Source organism: Chlamydotis macqueenii, chromosome 2, assembly GCF_036417535.1.
Source record: "Chlamydotis macqueenii isolate bChlMac1 chromosome 2, bChlMac1.mat, whole genome shotgun sequence".
Classification (NCBI taxonomy): domain Eukaryota; kingdom Metazoa; phylum Chordata; class Aves; order Otidiformes; family Otididae; genus Chlamydotis; species Chlamydotis macqueenii.
In genome coordinates this window covers 101,858,945-101,878,437 of record NC_141557.1, presented here as the reverse complement: position 1 = coordinate 101,878,437, position 19,493 = coordinate 101,858,945, and positions in this window count along the sequence as shown.

The window sequence follows — 19,493 nt, the reverse complement described above, 5'->3', positions numbered from 1 at the left end:
GGGACAACACCTTTCTTTACTGATAAAGCAACAAGGTAAATAGGCAAGACCTTGAGTATCAGAGCCCAGCTTACTCTGGTGACCTTGCAAATTTGATAGGCAGACTGCAAGAAGGGAGCAACCAATTTCCAAGTGTATACAAGCAAACACAGGAGGAAGAGAACAGACTGCCCATATCTAAGAGGAATGCACCAAATATTGAGTTACATCTGCAAGTAATCTGTTATCTCCCAGTTCCACACCAACCCTAATACTGGTTAAAAAAACCCAGTATCTATGTTTCAACAACCAAAGTTACAAATCCTCACAGAAAGAGTTGGGCATTATTGCAAAGTTCTCATGGAAAGGAAATAAGTGGGTCTGAAAGTATTTGAACACCAAACATGCAACTATTATCGAGGAAAAGCAACAACATGAGAAATGTTCTTTAGAAAGCGAAGTGAGGTATTGGAAAAGGAGTTGTGCAAAATGAATGAAGGCAAGATCATTCTGATTTAGTCAGTCTTTGTCATATTGTGTCTCAGTTTTCCTGCTTTATATTTCAAGTCTCAAGAGCTAAACAAAGATTAAGGAGACCTATTTAATGTGTCCCCATTAGACTGTAGAACATCTACAAAAATACTTCTGAACAGCATTGCTCTTTATTGTTGCCTATCGGTATGTAGCACACCATGCTAAATCAAATACATATGAACAATAAAGCGAATTCAATTTCCATGCAAAAAAAAAAAAAAAAAGGCAACTCAATATGCTGACTACAAACTGTACGGGGGACAGAAGCAAAAATCAATGAGAAGCATAGTTATTTGATTATATGCACAGGTTTAACTGCTAACACAAACAAGTGTACTCTTCAAAGTCGGGAGTACAAAGGGCTTTCAGGAATCCTTTGAATCCTTTCTTTTAGTGGCTAATAACAATGAAAGCAACACTAACTGCCTGGCTACATATACAATATAAAGTAACAACCTACAAACACTAACATTTCAAGAGCAAAGAAAATGTTTTCAGTATGTCTTTACTTGCAAGGAACACAGAAAATTAAGATGACACAGATCTTCACATAACTGGACTGCATTACATTTGATTGGCAACAGCTTCCACCTTTACCATATTTTCAACCCTTCTCAGAAGCAAAGAGGACAGTGGTGGCCTAATGTATATATGGGACAAAGACAAATAACACACACTTGTTTTTACATTCCATTTATTGCTGCAGTAATGTAAGAGAGGACATCACACAAAAAAAAAGTGCTGCAAGATCTCCTCCTGGAAAAAATGAATAATGCCATAAGAAATCTCATCCACAGTATATCGTTCACAGTAGTTATTCTTACAGCCTCCAAACACCATCCGTTCAGGCATTGCAGAAGTACATAGCTGTACTCTGATTCAGCTGATGAATGGTGGAAAGGGAATATTAACACCTATATGGACTTTTCCCAGTTAAAAAAATAATTCTTCATCCTAAGAATAGTCCACCCTTTGCCAGTATATCTACTCCTGCTTAGAGAAAAGAGTTTCAAACTGAAATGTTTGCAGCCTAAATAGCATCTCTTGTCTTCTCTTTTAGTCTTACAAGGACAACTACAGCAGAGAGATGAAGACAACAGACCAGAATGCAGATTAAAAAAAAAAAAAAAAAATTGTGTTTTTATCAAACATCTCCTCTCCCCTTGTCTTTCACACAGAGAATACTTGAAAGCTCCTATTAATAGAAGAATAAGTATTTGCTTGAAAATAAGGGGCTGAGGGGACAAACATGGCTCAAGTTTCTTCCTAATGTCTGCCTTCAGAACAGTAATAGAGACTCCTTACCAAGGAGCAGTCATCATTTTGCAAGCAGGGAGAATCAAAGACACTGAGAAGATTACTTCTGAAGCTGGTCCCTTTTGGAAGAACAAAACCATTATCTGACAAGAAAACTCAGCATCTCATTGACATTCCCTAATGCTTTGTACCTAGTACTGACATAGCTTCCCTCCCATTAAAATCTGAATAAAACTATATTAAGTCATGGAAGTATTTTCACATTGGCTTCAGGTCAGCAGAAAAAAAAATTAGAAAGTGAAGAAGCCATGTAGAACAGCTGTAGATAGAGAAGTTTCTGTCAATAAATAACACTGCAGTGTTTTGAGTTTGTGGGATTGGGGGTGTTCCTAGACAAGCAACTGAGAACAACTGACAAATGCCCTTGTCAGATCAATGGGACTTCTACAATAAGCTGGTTCTGGTCCAAAACCCTGACTATGCTCTTGCTTCTTAGGGTACTTAGGTTTGATTATTTGCACACTGTGCCTTTATTAGCTCAGATTTGTTAACAGTTCACTGCTATGTTCTGGTTTTAAAAGACACTGCAGTTGGAACAAGAACTAATTAGAACATTTCCAGTGAAACAGGTCAAAGTTTTCACCCGGAAGATGTCCAAGATGCCATGGGATCAGGTTCCAGCTAAAGAGATCAAAATTAAAATCTTGGCTTTTCAAAACTGAAAATGGGGAACTTCTGTGTAATTTTGTTGTGCAGTATCATCAAAACATTCCATGTTGTTCTAATGTGTGAAGAAAATTTTTAAAAAGACAAAGCCTAAAATCTCAGAAAACTGATGAGAAACAGAACTGTTCTCTCTGGTCATTTTGAGTAAAATACTCAAGATATTCAGCATCCTGCAGTGTATGATATTGAACCATTTTGTTATCATAATTTTGAGGGAAAAAAAAATGAAAGAACATACTAAACCATTGCTTTGACACTATTTTTCACTACAAGTATACAAATTTAAAGTTACTTTTAATAGCTCTTAACTTCTCAGAGATTAGACAGTATTTTTAAGTAGAACCTCCAGGACTGCATCACATTATCTCATTCAAAAGTATGACACCAGCATGTTCTGAGGGTGTAGAAGTAAAGGTGGGCACACAGATGCTCTTATGCCAGAGACATCAGCAGACTCATGTGCTGTAGCAAAATAAAGATGAAAGGAAGTATTGACATACTTTGAAGTATGACTTCGAAAGGAAGTATTGACTTTCTTTGGTTTCTTCCTGCTTTACCAAGATATTGTCCTTCATAATTTGCATAAAACTTGTTATAGGCTTTTTGAAGTGAAAGATTTTGAATCAGGTCTTACAGGCTTTGCTGTATATCTGTTTCTTCAGACTCTCCATGTTCAGTTACCACTTAAGCATAATGATCTGGAAGAGTATCAACTATATGCAATAAAAGCACAACCATAAGAAATATGCCATTCTAAACAAAAATCAAATGTCAGCGATAGTTCTCCATAGTGCTGGAAGTGCATATGTAAGAACAGAATTATTATTTTAAAAATACTGTCCTAATTTATTAAATCATCCAGATGTATTTCACAGACCTTGTCTGTCCCTAATCACATCTTTATGTTCCTTAATGTAACATTGCCAGGTAGTCAAAGCTTCCTTCACAGCTTATGGTGGGGACACTGGAGCGCTTTCATACCTAACATTACAAACCACATTCCCGTCACAGATTTGCAAATCCTACGCAGGCACTTACATTTGAAAACCAAACTCAAAGTCTGGAGATCAAAATAAGCAATGAGCTCATATGACAGTCTTTTTGCCACATTCAGTGATTTTATCATGTTCTGAGATTTAAAAAATTGTGTAATCCAACCCTGTAGGTATTTTACAGCACATCACACTCAGCAAACAGTTTATGAAGCTGCATTTAGAAAAATTCCACAGATTTTAAAACTTTTTTGAATGGATGCCACTTCTGGAATTTCTTTATAATCTATCCATATAGCTAGTACCATACACATGGATGGGAATGGGTCATGACATCTAGTCCCTCTCTTCAGACAACAGCGCAACAGCAACTCAGCCCAGCAGATTGCTTTGATGACTGCTCATGCTTGTGCAGAACAGCCACAAAGAACTTGCTCAAACCTTGCAATGTGCTTGAGACTTGCAATAGAAGGGCCAAAGACACAAACACAATTTGATACAAGAAGAAGAAAAAAAAATCCTTAGCTTTGCCAAAGCCTTGGCCTCACGTGAGTGCAAAGCACTTGTTACTTGGGATCTTACTGCTTTTCACCTCTCATTTCCTCTCAATCCCTTACCTTCTCAGAACATTGCCACTGCTGGCAAGACCCTAGTTTCACAGTTTTTACTACATATGCATATTTAATTAAATGTTTGTGTATTCTCAGATCTTTACTCTCCTCTTTGCACTTATTGATTTCAATCCCCCTCCAATATTATTATATTCTCACAACTGAGTTATTGGTGTGAAGTATTTTAAACTAATCTATGTGAAAGATAGCAATGGACAAAACAAACTGTATTGCTTCAAAGATTTCTTTTAATAGTTCAATATAGTCACAAATCAGTTTTCTGCAAAAGAAAATATGAAAAGCCTCCCACTATAAATAAAGTTGCTGTGAAAAGGCATCCTATTCCACTGAAAATACCATATTCAAAAGTTAAAAATAAAGAGTCTTTCAAGAAAAAACGTCTAAGTTTGGGTAAAACTTCCCCCTCTTTTATATTTGTGAAGTTTAAACTTTCTCTGTAGGTTTAGATCTCTTCCCACCTCCTCTTTTCTTTTTCAGCCAGAAAACCAACAGCACCGGGGTCCCAGTGATGAGGAATGACTCACTCGCAAGTGCTGAGTCACAATCACACCGAATACGCTCTTATGTCTTGATGGAGGATCAAATTCAATAGCTTTGCTTAGTCACTTGAGTTTGCTGTAATTCCTATGATTCACTCAATCCCAAAACTTTGATTTCCGATTTCTTACTTTTGCTCGGAATATATATTCAGTTGTGTAACTCCTATGCAATTCAAAGTTTATTTTTTGCAAGCCACCACTAATTCTAAGTCAGATCCCAAGCTTCAGACACAAGGTGTGTCACTTATCAAATCTGAGAAGCCAATATGCCACAGCACACATTGGTTTCATTTGAAACCACTGATCTCCCACTCCTTGGACACCTACAGAGAATGCCAGCTGACATCTGAAGATATATGCGTTAGGGCTTCATCACACCCAGACTCATGTCAGCAACAACCTACCATCACCTTAAAAGCCTGACCTTTCTCTAGGAGGCCTCCTCAGCTTGACAAGGTGAGACACAAGAAGCAAGTGTTCAGCAGTTTGCACAGAGGATAAGCTATTTGACCATGATTAAACAAGTCAATGTTGGAGAAACACATTTCCAATTCCTAAGTCATTTCAGTTTGTTACCTTTTGTCCTATCTGGAGGTAGATAAAGCAAAATTACTTTACCCAACTGTTTATCTCTTCATCCAATTATTTATATACAGAAGAAGACAAGTTTGGACAGAACTCAACTAAGGTAATTAAGAAATGTATTTCTTTCCACAGGAATTTACAGCAATGTTTTATCTAATTACTCCCAACATTTCAACCACAATCCTGAGAACTTTTCTAAAAGGTGGCAGGCAGGCTAACATGGGAGAATGAAGGAAACTCATCACTGACAGAGGGAAAGGCAGACACAGTAAATAAGTTTCTGATGACTACCACAATGCAATACCTACAGGATGTAATTATCACCATACTGTTATTTATTCTTCTGTCATCAGGCACAGTTTTTGTGTTTCCTTACTGTCCATTTCTGCAGCAGCTGCACTTGCAAGTTTTATGCTGGCTTAGTGGTTAATAAGTCTGTTGTGCTGAAGGCACCAGGTCAGTTAAGTACATTTGGAAAATTTTCCATTATGAAAAAGATAGTGAGGAAGGCATGGGTCAACTGTGGATTTCTAGGCATCAAACAGACTGCATACACTCAGATATAGTTCACAAAAATCTTACAATAAAGGTTGGATGACTTTACCCTTGCTGAGGGATAACTACAGCTTTGAAACTTCTTTGGTCAGCTATTCTGACCTTAGCAATATTCAATAATACCATGAGAAAAAAAAACAAAACAAAACAAAACAAAAAAACAACCCTAAAAGCCGACTGAAAAAGTAAACGTTTGGCCTTTCGTCATAAGAAATGAAGTTGCAGGCCATATGTTCTCCATAGGCTGCAGGTTCACAAATCCTCCTTCAGGCATTTAAACAATATTACTTTTTTTTTTTTTTTTAAATCCTAGCCAATCTTAGTTACAAGCCATTTTCAATGTGTCCTTCTCCATTATGCATATGTAGTGTAAGTAAATTAAAGGCATACCCTGATCCCAGTGAACAGCCTAAAGGACTCTGCAAGGATTGCCTTTTCTACAGGCATAGGACACTATGGTTCTAGACATCCAAGACCTACTCCCGAAACATGAAGCAAGCACAGCCCCAAGGCAATTAATTCTACCTCTTCTTCCCTGCCTCGACCCCAGCTCAGTTACTAAATGTGTGCATCAGTGTAAGCATGAAGTAAAATGCTTCAGGAGAAGAAATAAGAGATCCACTCCAAAATAATTCATATCTTGGTGTCTTAACACTCACCTTCTTCAGCTGACTGGTCTGATGTAGACAGAGGATAAACTTGAATCCAGGCCTCACACTACGGTGGAGAGTGTACTGTTGCAGGCGTAGTAAAAGCTACTTTGACATCTGCACCTCCTTTTTAACCACCAAAAATTCCAGTTTACTCTATAGCTGAAAAAGCTCTGCGCAACATGTAACTATCACAAAGCATTAGACAGAGAGGAGCTAATTTTTGACATGCTGATTTTTATTCTGATGAGAACAATACTTCACCAGGAAAATATCAACCATCTGTATCCAAAACTACCACCTCCTTTGTATATGAAGACGAATGATCACCACACCCAAAAATACACACTTGTATTTCTAATTATCAGTGCCAGAAAGAGTGGGGCAAGTGATATCTTCCTTCTCGTTGATGCGCTTTGATGTGACAAATATTGGAAAGCTGTTGTTGATATCAAAACTGACAAGCAGGATTGTGGCTGTAGAGGAAAAAAAGGCAGAAGATGAAGAGAAGTAGTAAGTACTATACCGATAGAATATTTTAATAAGGTCTCTGCTTATTTATTCAAATTGTAAAAAGATATTTTTTTAAATACTCAAATCCTGTTTTAACAGGGCTCTCTGCTCATGCAGTTCAGTGACCTTGGTACACAGTAAAAGTCAGTACAGTTACCAAAGACTGATTTCAATAAGTTTCTGGAAAGGGTCCAAAGCAGCTTTTCATTCTGCAGTCTGTGCATCAAAGACAACATCCTAACACAGAAAATGGAAGACCAACTGTAGCTGTGCTCTTGAACCCGGTGCAAGAGATGTGTGGTTTTCTGCTACCACCACAAACTTCCACTACAACATATTTTCCATGGGGAGTGTCAGTTGGCAGCACCCTACCTACCACTTACTGTGGCTACACACCGGGACTAGCAATGAGCTACCACATATCTATTCCCGCATCAAATAGTGCAAAGCTTGCTGAAATACAATTTTTTTTTTTAGCAGTAGAAGAATTTTATTTAAGAATTGTTGGGGTTTGTCCATTATAGGCAAGGCAAAGTACTGCAATGCTGCTGTTTTGCTTTTTAAAATGTTTCATTATTAATACTAAATATACTCAACCAGCCACCTACCAAAATATATTATTCTACCGACCCATCAAAACAAACAAACTAAAAAACCCAACAAACATTAACAGTCTCTGCAGTAGCGAAGAGTACCCTGATATTAGTCTATACACACAAATTAGGATCTTCATATTCAGAATACAAATCTCTCCAGTCCTTAAGTGCACCATGAGGAGTCTTGGACTGCACCTCTCCGTACACAATTTAAGCTGCTTTCTACAGGATGCCAAACAAATATATTCACAGGGACAGAGCATTACTAAAACAAATATCAAGACATGAAGGAAAATAGATTAACTAATAATTAAACAGAGCCAGTTCAGTGTCTTTTCAGTGATAGCCCTGCTCATTATTTCTTTTCACATCTCGTTGGAAACTATTTAGACAATGGCCTTTTCATATCTTTGTTCACATAGATCTTTCTGTGAAATATTTATTCATGGCCAAGTGGACTATATTGTTTATTCGTGATTGACCAAGTAGTACTTTTTTGTTCACTGGATGTGCAATGCTTGCAATGAAGCTTGAAGTAAGGAAGCTTGCCAAAAATCTAGAGAATAAAACCTGCGAAGATCAAGGCTGATCAGCCTGTTAGTGGGGGGAAAATAAATAAATAAATAAAAAATAATAACATCACATCTTTTTAAGGTTTCAGGCCTCAATTCAGAGCAAACTCCTTCAGGAAGATGCCTAAATGCACCCTCAGGTCCCTTAAGTGACCCAGCAAGACTTAACAACCGTTCTAAGAGATGTGACAAATCAAGAACTCATTATGATGCTGCTGTCAGACCCCTCATCAAATGTGTCCATCTGAGGAGAAAAGCCACCTATATCGTTACAGATAAGGTCTAAAATCTATAGATTTTAGATAGTCCCTTAAAAACTGCCAGAATTACAAGAACATTAAGTACTCATCATTACTCCTAAGGGCTTTATATACTGCATTTATTTAAAAAACATCACCAAAACAAAATGAAACAAAAAACCCCACCAAAAATAAAATTAAAAAAAAAAAGACCAAAACAAAACAAAGAAACTAGTTTAAGGACTAACTTGTATTTCTGAATCAAAGCACAAGTTTAAAGGCTGTATAAAGGCACCCATTTCTATCTGCATGACCTCTTTAAGAGTTATCAAGTTAGGTCTTTTTATCATCACACATTTCCTTTTTAAGCTTTCATGGGGACAGGGAAAAAGACATTTCTCAAGCAGAGACAGAATGTCTAACGATGTCAACTGATGTGCAGAATTCTGACAGACATCACATATAGATTAGCAGGTATGAGATGAAAATTAGAAAAAAAAAAAAAAACAGTCAAGATGTTCTTGTTCAAGTAATTTCCAAGCACATGGCAGCCAAACCTAACATTTCCTTACCTGTCAGTATATCACCTTCCTTAACTTTCCTGTCAAGAGAGACTTTGCTGCACATTTTGCATGTTTGCAGTTTGGTCTGCTTTAACTTAGGTGGAAAGCAAGTGCTACACTTACGGGATATCATGGAAAAATGGTTAGACGAGATGTCTCTACTCTCTTATTCTTAAGTCGTATCTTGATTATCGCCTTTCTTTTGACCTGTTAATATGAGATAGAGAAGAGTAATCTGTGAAGTACGCTTTGCCCCAGAACTGTGGTTTTCTCAGAAGAGCTAGCGTAACTGCATTGCTGATTAGACAAGTCCATAGCTTCTCTTCCCTCTCCCTCGCCTTTTTCAAGTAACAATGAATAGTAGTTAATTATAAATTGTTACAAATCTTGCATAACCACAGAAGAAGACAAAAATATATAGGAGTCTTAAAGATATGCTTAATGACATGCTGTAGGCACAAAGTAGCCTATGCCAGTACTTTCTTCATGATTCTATTTTGCAAGTATAATATCACCTGTATTTTTCATCACACTTGCTAACACATAGTCATCTTTGCTAACATAAATATCTTTGAAATCAGCATTTAGCTCCTGAAACATTACTACATCTTCCATCAAGGACTTCATTGTTTCACCTTCCAATAATATTAAAACAACATCCTGCCACCTTCTTTAGGATCAAAAATAAGGTACTACTGCTCCTGTTTTCTGTTGCAATGATCAGATCTTAGTTCTTTGGTTCTGTGCTTGTTCCCTTTTATACTCCAGATAACTCATTAAAACTTAACATATTCTGCCCCCCATTACAAACCTAACATTCCAACTTTTATTCTTTTCCTACTTTCAGTGTAGACTAAAATATTACGCAGTTAAACTTGAGTACACTCTAGGCACCACATAACTCATTTTTACAACAGTGCCAATGAATCCTCCAAGGGGAACCACACTACAAGTTCAGAATCCTTCAAATCTAGCAAATAAAAAGGGTGATTTCCTCAAACAGTTCTAGACAGGAGGCAAAAGACTCCAAAACTTGCATCTTCACCATCATGAAATAACTTTTTTTCAGCACCAGCTTCAAGATCCTCAAGAAATACCTCATGGGGGCTCCAGATTAAAAACATTAAAATTGCTTATAAATAATTAAAATTATCTGCTTAGAGGGAAATAAAGAAAATCAAGTCCTCTGGGACTGAAAAAACCACCAGCAAAAGTGAGTATCTTTTGTAATGGAAAAAATCTCAGGCACATTCACGCAGCAATCCAGTACCTTTCCCAGTACTGAAAACTCAACAAAAACCAACCAAACAAAAAAAAATCCCATCACAGAAAAAAAAAAAAGGAAAAGAAAAATAGAAATATGCTGTTTTACAGGCCTTCTAAAATGCTGATGTTATAGAAGCAGAAGATTTTTCATGTTTTTGGTCAAACTGGAAGCAAGAACCACAAGAAGGAATTCAAGGTAGTTTGTTTGCATCAAGCATCCACCTCAGTGTTGTACATCCTAAAGAACTAGATATTTATGTAAATAACGAAAATAAGTTTGATAAAAATTTTTATGGGTTCATTTCAGTTTTTCTAACATCCTAGAAGCAGCCGTTGCTGTTTATGTCACCACATTACCTCTCACAGCACAAACAAGCAACTCTTCCAGCCACCTAACACTGTGGTGGACACATTTTATAAGCAAACTTGAAAAAACCTGATGCATAATTTTAAAGTGCTAGCATGTCACAGAACACATTTGTACAATCTTATTTTCAAAATCATCATAATATGCAGAGTTTTTGCCATCAGAAAACTTGAGTCGAGCAGTATTGTACCACCACGACAATGGGGCCAATCAGGCATTCTCACAGCTGCTTTGCAATCTGAAAGAAAAGGATTAACAATGACAATTCTGCTGACAAGGAGACACCACTGGCAGGAAGAAATGTACCATCGTGTTACTTTCCAGCTGGGCTCCACAGACAGTGATGCTCCTGTACCTTGTTGTGTGTACAAGGTGCCATTGACTTCTCTGATCCAATTGCTCAACCTGAGAGAAAAAGCTGATGGAGGATTTCAGCTTTTCTGTTATCCAGTTTGTTATTGAAGTATCTTGTGTGCTATTATTGTTTCTTGTTTCCCTGCTAGGTATAACTGTTAGTCTGATAAATCTGTGCTGCAATTATTAACAAATGGCCCAGTTACGAAAGCTCCTACCTTACTGTAGCCAGATAGGGGCAAAATAAGGCACCTTTGTATAGATATTGCTATAAACACATCAGTGCTGCGTATAAGAAATTCATATATATTTGAGACCTTTTTAGATAAAGATGTACATTGCTCTCACATCACTTTCATCTCCATCTTTCCCACTGGATTTTTACTTTTTTCTGCACATCGTCCCTCAGTCAGTCACAGCAGGTAGCAAAAGTCTTTCATCTTTCATATACAAGGTAAGGTAGCAGGAGCAAGAAAGTTTGGGGCAGAAGTAACTGTTGTCAAAAACAAGCTTTCATTTTTTTTCAAAGGGAAAACCTATCAACCACATTGGGTAACCAAACAGCTGTCACTGTCTCATCATGCCCTTAACAGAATCAAAGTGTTGGAAAAGTTTACAGAGATAATTTAGTCTGTCCTCAAGCTGGATTATTTATATCTAAAGCAGTATGTATCATATGGCTAATTCAGTCCACTTATCATAAGTAATCATTTCACACAACTCAGAATTCAGTTATACAGCATAAGTGATACCAAGAGGAAGGCAGGAAAGCCCCAACAGAAATAGGGGTTTGATATTCTAACTCTGGGACAGGATTAATGCTTGCATTTCTGAAGGTTGAACAAAAGAGTTGATAGAGGTGAGAGCTATTTTTCACTCCAAAATAGCCCTCTTTTTTTCTTTTATTTTTTTCCCCTTTAGTGCTGCTCCTTTTTTTTCTAACCTAATCCTTGAAAAACAGAACTTGCCTTTCTGAGGTGATTAAGAGATACAGTCTGACCACTAAGGACACTTCTGGCACTCCAACCCCCTATTAGGTTTTATTTGGAGCGGAGGAGCAGCTTGGGGAAGTGATGAGGAAGAAAACCAGGGGAAGCTATTTGGTATAAAAAATTTTAAAGTTCTGTTCAAATACAGAAGTCTATGCACAAAACTTGTTTTATTTTTGTAGAAATGAAACTCCTCAAGAAAATCAGGAAATCTAGTTCTTCTAGACTGACTCAAAATTCTTTATTTTACTTTTCATTTACAAGAAACAACCTACTGTATATAGAATGTAATTTTGGAAAATACATAGACCTGAAAGCTATAAGTTTTCTCTCATAAAGCTGATAGGGAAAAAGAGACAGAAAGAGAGAGGCGGAAGGAAAAGGATTTTCCCTGCTCACAAGATTTTCCCTCATTTTTCCCCATCCCAGTCAAAAACTCTACAGCCAGAGAAGCCACCTGGATTTAGATCAGCTCTATCACTGCCACATGCAACCACATAAGAGGCTTGGTTCACACTGGCTTAGGGATACACGTTAAGCCACCACAGCTTTCCTCAGCAGTGTACAGCTATCACACGGTTCATTGCAACACAGAGAGTTGGACTGGCTTTGGAGAAGAATCAAACCAGTGGAAACATTCCTATGTAACTGGGGTCCTGCAGATGAACCCAATGTAGTCAGCACAGCAAAAGAGGCACTCTCGCAGGTGCTAAAGAAAATGGATCCCTCCTCATTTTGTGTTGCAGAAGAACCAGCTGTTGAAACTCAACTTATGCCAGTCCAGCCTATCTGCTCAACAGTCACTGCAGAAGGGCATGCACAGTGAAATGCAGAGAGGGAAAACAGGGGATCCACACAGGCCATCCTTTGAAGAACAGAGGGTAAGATAAAGTTGCTTTTTTCCTCTAGGCCACAAAGCAAGTCAGAACTCGCTTCTGATCCTTTGCTTATGACTATTGTCATAAGGTCTCAAAGAAGATCTTTGAGAGATTTTGCTGTCCACACACTCCCAGACTGAAGCAAATCCTCAACAAATGGCACTTGTTATCCGAGGTCCAGACAGCATTTAAGCTTAGAAGAGAGCACAGCAAATGCAAACAGGCTTGTCTGCATTTGCTTTCCCGAGACTATCTGTACCTCCCCCCAGGATCAGCAAGGTCCTTCATCCACAGTAAGTATTATTTACGGAAATCCACACAGAGCTCTGGGTCCTGAGTGGCTTCTTTCTGGCTCTGGCCACCATCCAGCATCTCCCCTGAGCTATGCAGCAAACATCCATGCAGAGGGGACCCCATTCTCAGGAAACCCCGAGGGTCCAGCTGGATCCACAGGATGGCAGTCCAACCTTTCCCCTAGAAAGGTGAGATAGAGTACACTTCCCCAGTAAGACAAACCCCAATGGCTTTCCCTGGAGATGATGTTCCTGAAGACACCACCTCATGCAACAGTGGATGACTGTGCACAAGGTGTCATGCAGAGCGTCCAGAGGCTCAGTTTGCAGATGAATGCACTACTATAAAAGCGTAATTAGGTCTCCCTTATACACACATTGAATTAACTGTTCCCTTTGCCAGGGAGCTCCTCCGTCTAATAGCTCCTAAACAACAAACAGGATGTACTTTATCTTTTTGTTTAGCTTGTCTTTGAAGCTACAAACTAGCCAAGCTACTTTACAAGTATTTGTGGAAATAGCGCATTGCTAGCTGTAACTAAGAACTTTAAAGTTCATTTAAAATTAGTCTGAGTCTTTGCAAAACTAGGCATAGTACCAGTACCAGACCTTCCTTTCTTTTTCTCTCATTGTGACCTTTAAAGGTGCCTTCCAGCCCAAACTGTTCTATGATTCTAAGTCTCTCTTCTCTCAGAAATGCTGGGGTTTTTTTAAACTTCACTTCTAAAATATCAGACCATTTTGTAAGCCAAAACCAATGTATTTTCCTCTCCCATCCCCTATGAATTTAGCCTCTATCAGATAAAGAAGGTTCTCTGAAAAGAGTCCTATCTCCTAGCTTGAGCAATTAATCATCTCTGTAACAGCAGACCGTGGAGAAAGTAAAAAAAAATGCATTTCATAAAAGCAAATCCTATATTTTACTGGTTTTGTCTTCAGAAAAGAAAGAAAAAAAGCTTAAAAAAAATCAAACCAAAAGCCAACAAACTGATGAAGTCTGGAACAATGCATCTTCAAAGGTTTTTGCAACCAGTAAAATATACTGGATGATTAATAAACGTGTTCTGTAAGTAGAAGGACGAACTGCTAATGGCAAGACACAGTTTGTGCACCAATTTCTTAAAAAGCCACACTGAGTAAGGACATATTTTGGACCCAATACACTTGCATAAAGTTATCACTATTGCTTGAATTGATACTGAATACTGAAAAGCATTTTCAAAAAATAAGAGTAATCAAGAACTCCAACCAGCAACCAAGAAAAAAAACCTCACACTACAATTTTGCAGCTGCGCTACGCAAGCTAACGGAAAAAAAGCTGTTTGCTAAAAGGCTGTTCAAAGACGACCATCGGCAGTACTTAATAGCTGACATGGACCATTGAGTAGGCAAAGCATCTATGTTCTGCAGAGTGAAAACTGCTTACCTGGGACAGATCTATTAGGCTGTGCAGCTTCATTGATAGAAACAGAATTATAGACATGACAGTACCACCGAGGATATTAGATCATAAAGGAATGAGACGAAAAGATTACTGTAGTAACTGATGGACTGTTAAGGCCTGGTAAGTCTATTATTTTTTCCACTCTTGATTTCTTAGCATTGTCATTCCACTGCTAATTGCCTAATTAAAGGAGCTGTGTGATATTAACAGCACATCTACTTCTTGTGGAGAGCTGAGAATACTGAAGATTAAGAACGCATGGTCTCTTGCCACCTTTGGAACAATGACAGAAGCAACATTAGCAAAAGAAATAACATGCTTTTTGTTAAAAAGACCCTGAATTCTCCAAGAACATGAAGTGAATGACCTGCTGACAAACCTACAGGTTACCCCCACCCTCAGAACACCAAGCGAACACCACATACAGTGAAACACAAAGTTTACAATCCCAGTGTAAGATGAGAGGAGGTAACACTCCATGGGGAAACAGGCAATTCATCTCTCATTTTAGGTATTGCATACGACAATTCACAGTGTCAGCATATAGATGTAACCTTTTACTTAGCAGCTTGCAAATAACTGTCAGGAAAGTCAGGCGGCTTGATTTACTGATAGGCTTGGGGTGCAGGCAGTGCTCTTAGCAGGCAACAGAAGCCAAGGATCCTGTAGAAGAGATTAGTTCACAAATATAAAATGGCAGCAGAACTCAGTGCACTGCTTGGACTTTGAACGCAGCATTTACTAACTGGAGAGCTGTGTAAGACAATGCCATCCAGAGGAAACAGGAAAACCTTTCTGTTTTGAACCTCTTCTCCCTAGCAGTGTGAGTGGGTCAAAAAACAGGACGATTCTTCTAAAGTAGCTCAACTTTCAAAAAAAAAAAAAAAAAAAAAAAGAAAAGAAAACTCAAAAAACCAACCAAACAGACAAAAAACCCCCACTCAGATCAGTAGCTTTACAAATACTTTATTCCTAGACGCTAAAATGATCAATAGCAGCGTATTCCTCAAGCTTAGTCTAATTCACTATATCCTACCAGTGATATTAAGTGGCTTAATTTTTAGATGTTCAAATAGCAACATCTGAAAAGAACAGATCTCCTTTTCAAAGGCAAAGCAGTAATTTGGTATTTCTAAAGAGAAAAGAGTGCAGTACTGGTGCGTAAAATTGACTAGTGCAACTGTTCTAATTGCTTTTGAAAATATTGGCCTTAATGTTGAGTAAAATAAGCGACCTATCAGACAGTTGCACATGTTCTTTCAGCTAAACTTATAAATATTCCCCTCATTTTGCCTCCTACTCTTCCCTTCTATTCCCAATTTCTTCTCTTGCCTTGTTTGAAGCTTTTCCAAAACACAAAGCCAACACTACCCACAGACTTACTCAAACAAACAAAACCATAGTAGTGGAACAGCTATTGATCCCATTTTATAATTTTTAGATTGTGCTTGAGAACCGAAAAATAGTTTTTACTTTGATTGCTCCATGGTCAATAGCATGCTTCAAAGGCTAAAGGACTGATGTAGGTCATCCCAAAAGGTTTCCTCGAACTTCTCAAATACTGTGGAATTTTTCATTGTGTTATCACAAAGTCATTAATTTGAGTACATATCCGTTTGAATAAATCGTCAATTCATATTATAGTTTCCATTTTATACAGACTCAGAGGTGTACATAGTACCTTTACTTCCATCAACACTTTAAAGAAAATCCTTCTAACAATTTCAATTCAATTATGTTCAGCATTACCATCGGTGACAAGCTCAGATTCTGGAATACTGACCAAGTTCTAGCACTTCATAGTGCCCCCTAATATTTATTCAATGTCTTGCAGAAACTGATCCTTCACACCAAACATTTCCAAGCACAGCCTCTAGAAGCTGCATTAAAAATCTGTAACTTATCAATTAAGCCATGATGAAGAATATTTTTTACAGCAATTTTTCACAGTATCCCCAAGGAATGTAGCATTTCTCAGAAATTTCAAATTAACCATAGTCTCTTATTCCTTAAAGTATGGGAACCTCCAGTTTAAAAGACAAGGAAGCTGCAACATGCTGCTGTCTCAAAAAGGTCCAGCTGCAGATGACCTTAGAAAGCTCCAAAATGTTTTGTCCAAGCATGAAGGACTACATTCATCGTAGTATTATATAGGGTAGAGAGGATTATTTTATGCATTATACAGAGTAGAGAGGATTCAACCTAACAGCATATTCCACCATTGAGCAGAATAACTGCAATTTTACTTCCAAACTCATCATTTTGAGTACTATAGCAGTTGTAGTTTCCACTAAATTCTAGAGTTGAGACTACCAGGTTGCAACATTTACTGTAACGGCAGAAAATAAATCAAAACAACAAGTTCATTTGTCTCACGAGCCAATGACGTTGTCAGAAGTCACAAAACTCCAAATTTGTTCGTTCATGCTGAAGTCTCCACAGTATATTTTTACTAACTACACCATCTACTGGCAGAATCTTACAATTGTTTTCAATCAGTTCCCCTACATACAAATTTTGATACTTCAGTGGTTCTCAATCATCTAACCACCCTTGAAAGATCACAGGCAATTTCTGTGAAGTTCATAAAAGGCAATAGGAAAAGCAAATCAATTTCCAGGCTTAAATTAGCTATTAGTGTGCCTTCACCTCAGCTGGAAAAGGGTACTTAAATCAAAGAAAAGTGAAATTGCTGGTTTAGTTCAATTATGAAAACAGTTTTAGCAGTGTTTCCTCTCTCCTAACCCCTCAAAAAAGAAAACAAACAAAAAAAAAATCCATAATATCCTGAAGACACCTAAATATTTCCACAGACCTGGTTAGTGTAATGTGCTGGATGGATACACAACAGAGGCCAAAAAAAGCAGGACAACAGCAACTAAACTTTGAAAAAGAACTGCATGAGAAAACAAATCTAGATGGTGCACATGGTAACAAGGATAGCCAGGGAAAATATTATCATTCTTATTTTACTTTTTTCATGCATTTAACGCTTACAACTCATACTCATGCTAAAGCATGCAAAACAAAAACAAACAAACAAGTAATCTGTGTACAGTCTAGCCTATAAACCTCAAACGGTACAAACATTACATCGGTAACATCAGTAGCTGATTACTGAAGCATCATAGCGGTAAAAGATCACTGGTAGGCTTTCCCCAAACAAAACATTATTTATTTCCCACTATGCTGCAGTTTTTTTTTAAAAAAAAAAGTTTTGTAATGCAGACCGAATCTGTCTTAAGCTGTATAGCAACAGGAACAGCAAAAAAAAAATCAGTTCATCTTCAAAACCAGTCACGGAACACAGTAAGCTTCTCCTTTCATTTTTATCACGTTATTTACATCCATTTCTGTCCTTGCCAATGTTTCACTGGGCTCAGTCATTCCCTACTCTTGCCTGCAGTGCCCCTGCAATTCTTTACTGGAAAGAAAGAAACCAAAACACTGGACCAGTTCTCTGTCTGCTTCTCTCTGACACATCACAGGACATCATCACTTCTACTTGGAAGAGACATTTGTCCAAAAAGGACACTTTTGGAAACAAAAAGTGAAGCTTCTCAAAATTAAAAACCTCAGTATACAATTTCAGATACATTATTAGAAAGAAATCATGCATCTCTTTTGCACACAGCTAAGAGATTCTTTTCCAATTTCAAGAGAGTAAAAAACATGGTTCAGCTGGATAGAGCCATGAGAAGTGTTGATTTTTTTGGTACTAGAAGAAACAAAAGGATTTGTTGATTCAGTGAAACACATGGCCATATTCAATACCTTTGGTAGTCTTCACGAATTCCCTAAACAGAAGCACATTCGGGCAGTGAAAATTAACATTAAATGGCTTTATCAAGTACACAAAGCCTCTGAGGTACCTAGAAACACTTCTCAGCTTCCAGTAGAGATGCATGCCATAACTGTGCAAGCCTGCAACAGAGAAAGACCTGGAGGGGTTCACTACTCCCTCACTTTCGAGCCTTGACTTCTGTATGACAAGAAGTAGGAACAAGAGCTACCATATGCTCTGGCCAAGTCCTTGATCTAGAGGAGTCTGGCTCAGGGATCATAGAGCACACCGCAATACAAGGACATTATGCTGTTGCATTGCAGCACAAGGATACACAGGGAGGAGAATGGACAATGTGGTCATGTCACCCAGAAAGATCATCCAATCATTTGCTGGCTTCTAAAGTTTAGTGTGTTGCATTGCATCCTTGCTAGGTACCTAGAGGAAGCTCTGTGAATAATTTCCTCTCTCTCCCACAAAGCATCCATACCAGCAGTTGATCTCAGGGACCATACCTTTCCTCATGTTAAAGGGAAAAAACATAACCATCATATGCAGATATAAAGAGAAGCCAGTCCAGGTCATCCATAAGAGCCCAAATTAAAAAATGGTTGCATCTTCCTCTGAAGTTTCAGCCATTGATCTGAGCAAAATACAAGATTAGATAAATTATTGGCCCTATTCAGAAAGGCAACCTCTATATTCCTCAAGATCTACATTACCAATGGACCGTTTTTACCTCAGAACAAGGAACTAAACAGTCTTCCTACAGACACCAATTGCCAGTAAATTACCACGAGATCTACTCCAACCCACACAAGAATCTATTTGTATCCTCACTGCAGTTTTGGCAGCACATCAATTACTTTGACAACCCTCACAACTGTAAGAATACATATAAACTTTGATCCAAAGATGAAATACTGCTTTCACCAGCTTAAAATAGCATTAGATGAGCAAACCTGCCAGCTATATTAGAACACTTTGCTGTTCTATTATGTTCTAGTGGAACCATTTCCTCTCTTTTACCTCTGTCTTTCTGGTAGTTTGCAGCAATACACCAGGGAATACAAAGAGCAAAAAACCTGCAGCAGACTCCACATGTCAGCTGTGATAACTATTTAATCCAAATGGCTTTTATTCAAATTTAGCAGCTTGTAAACATTCACTATCCATTTGTTAGGTG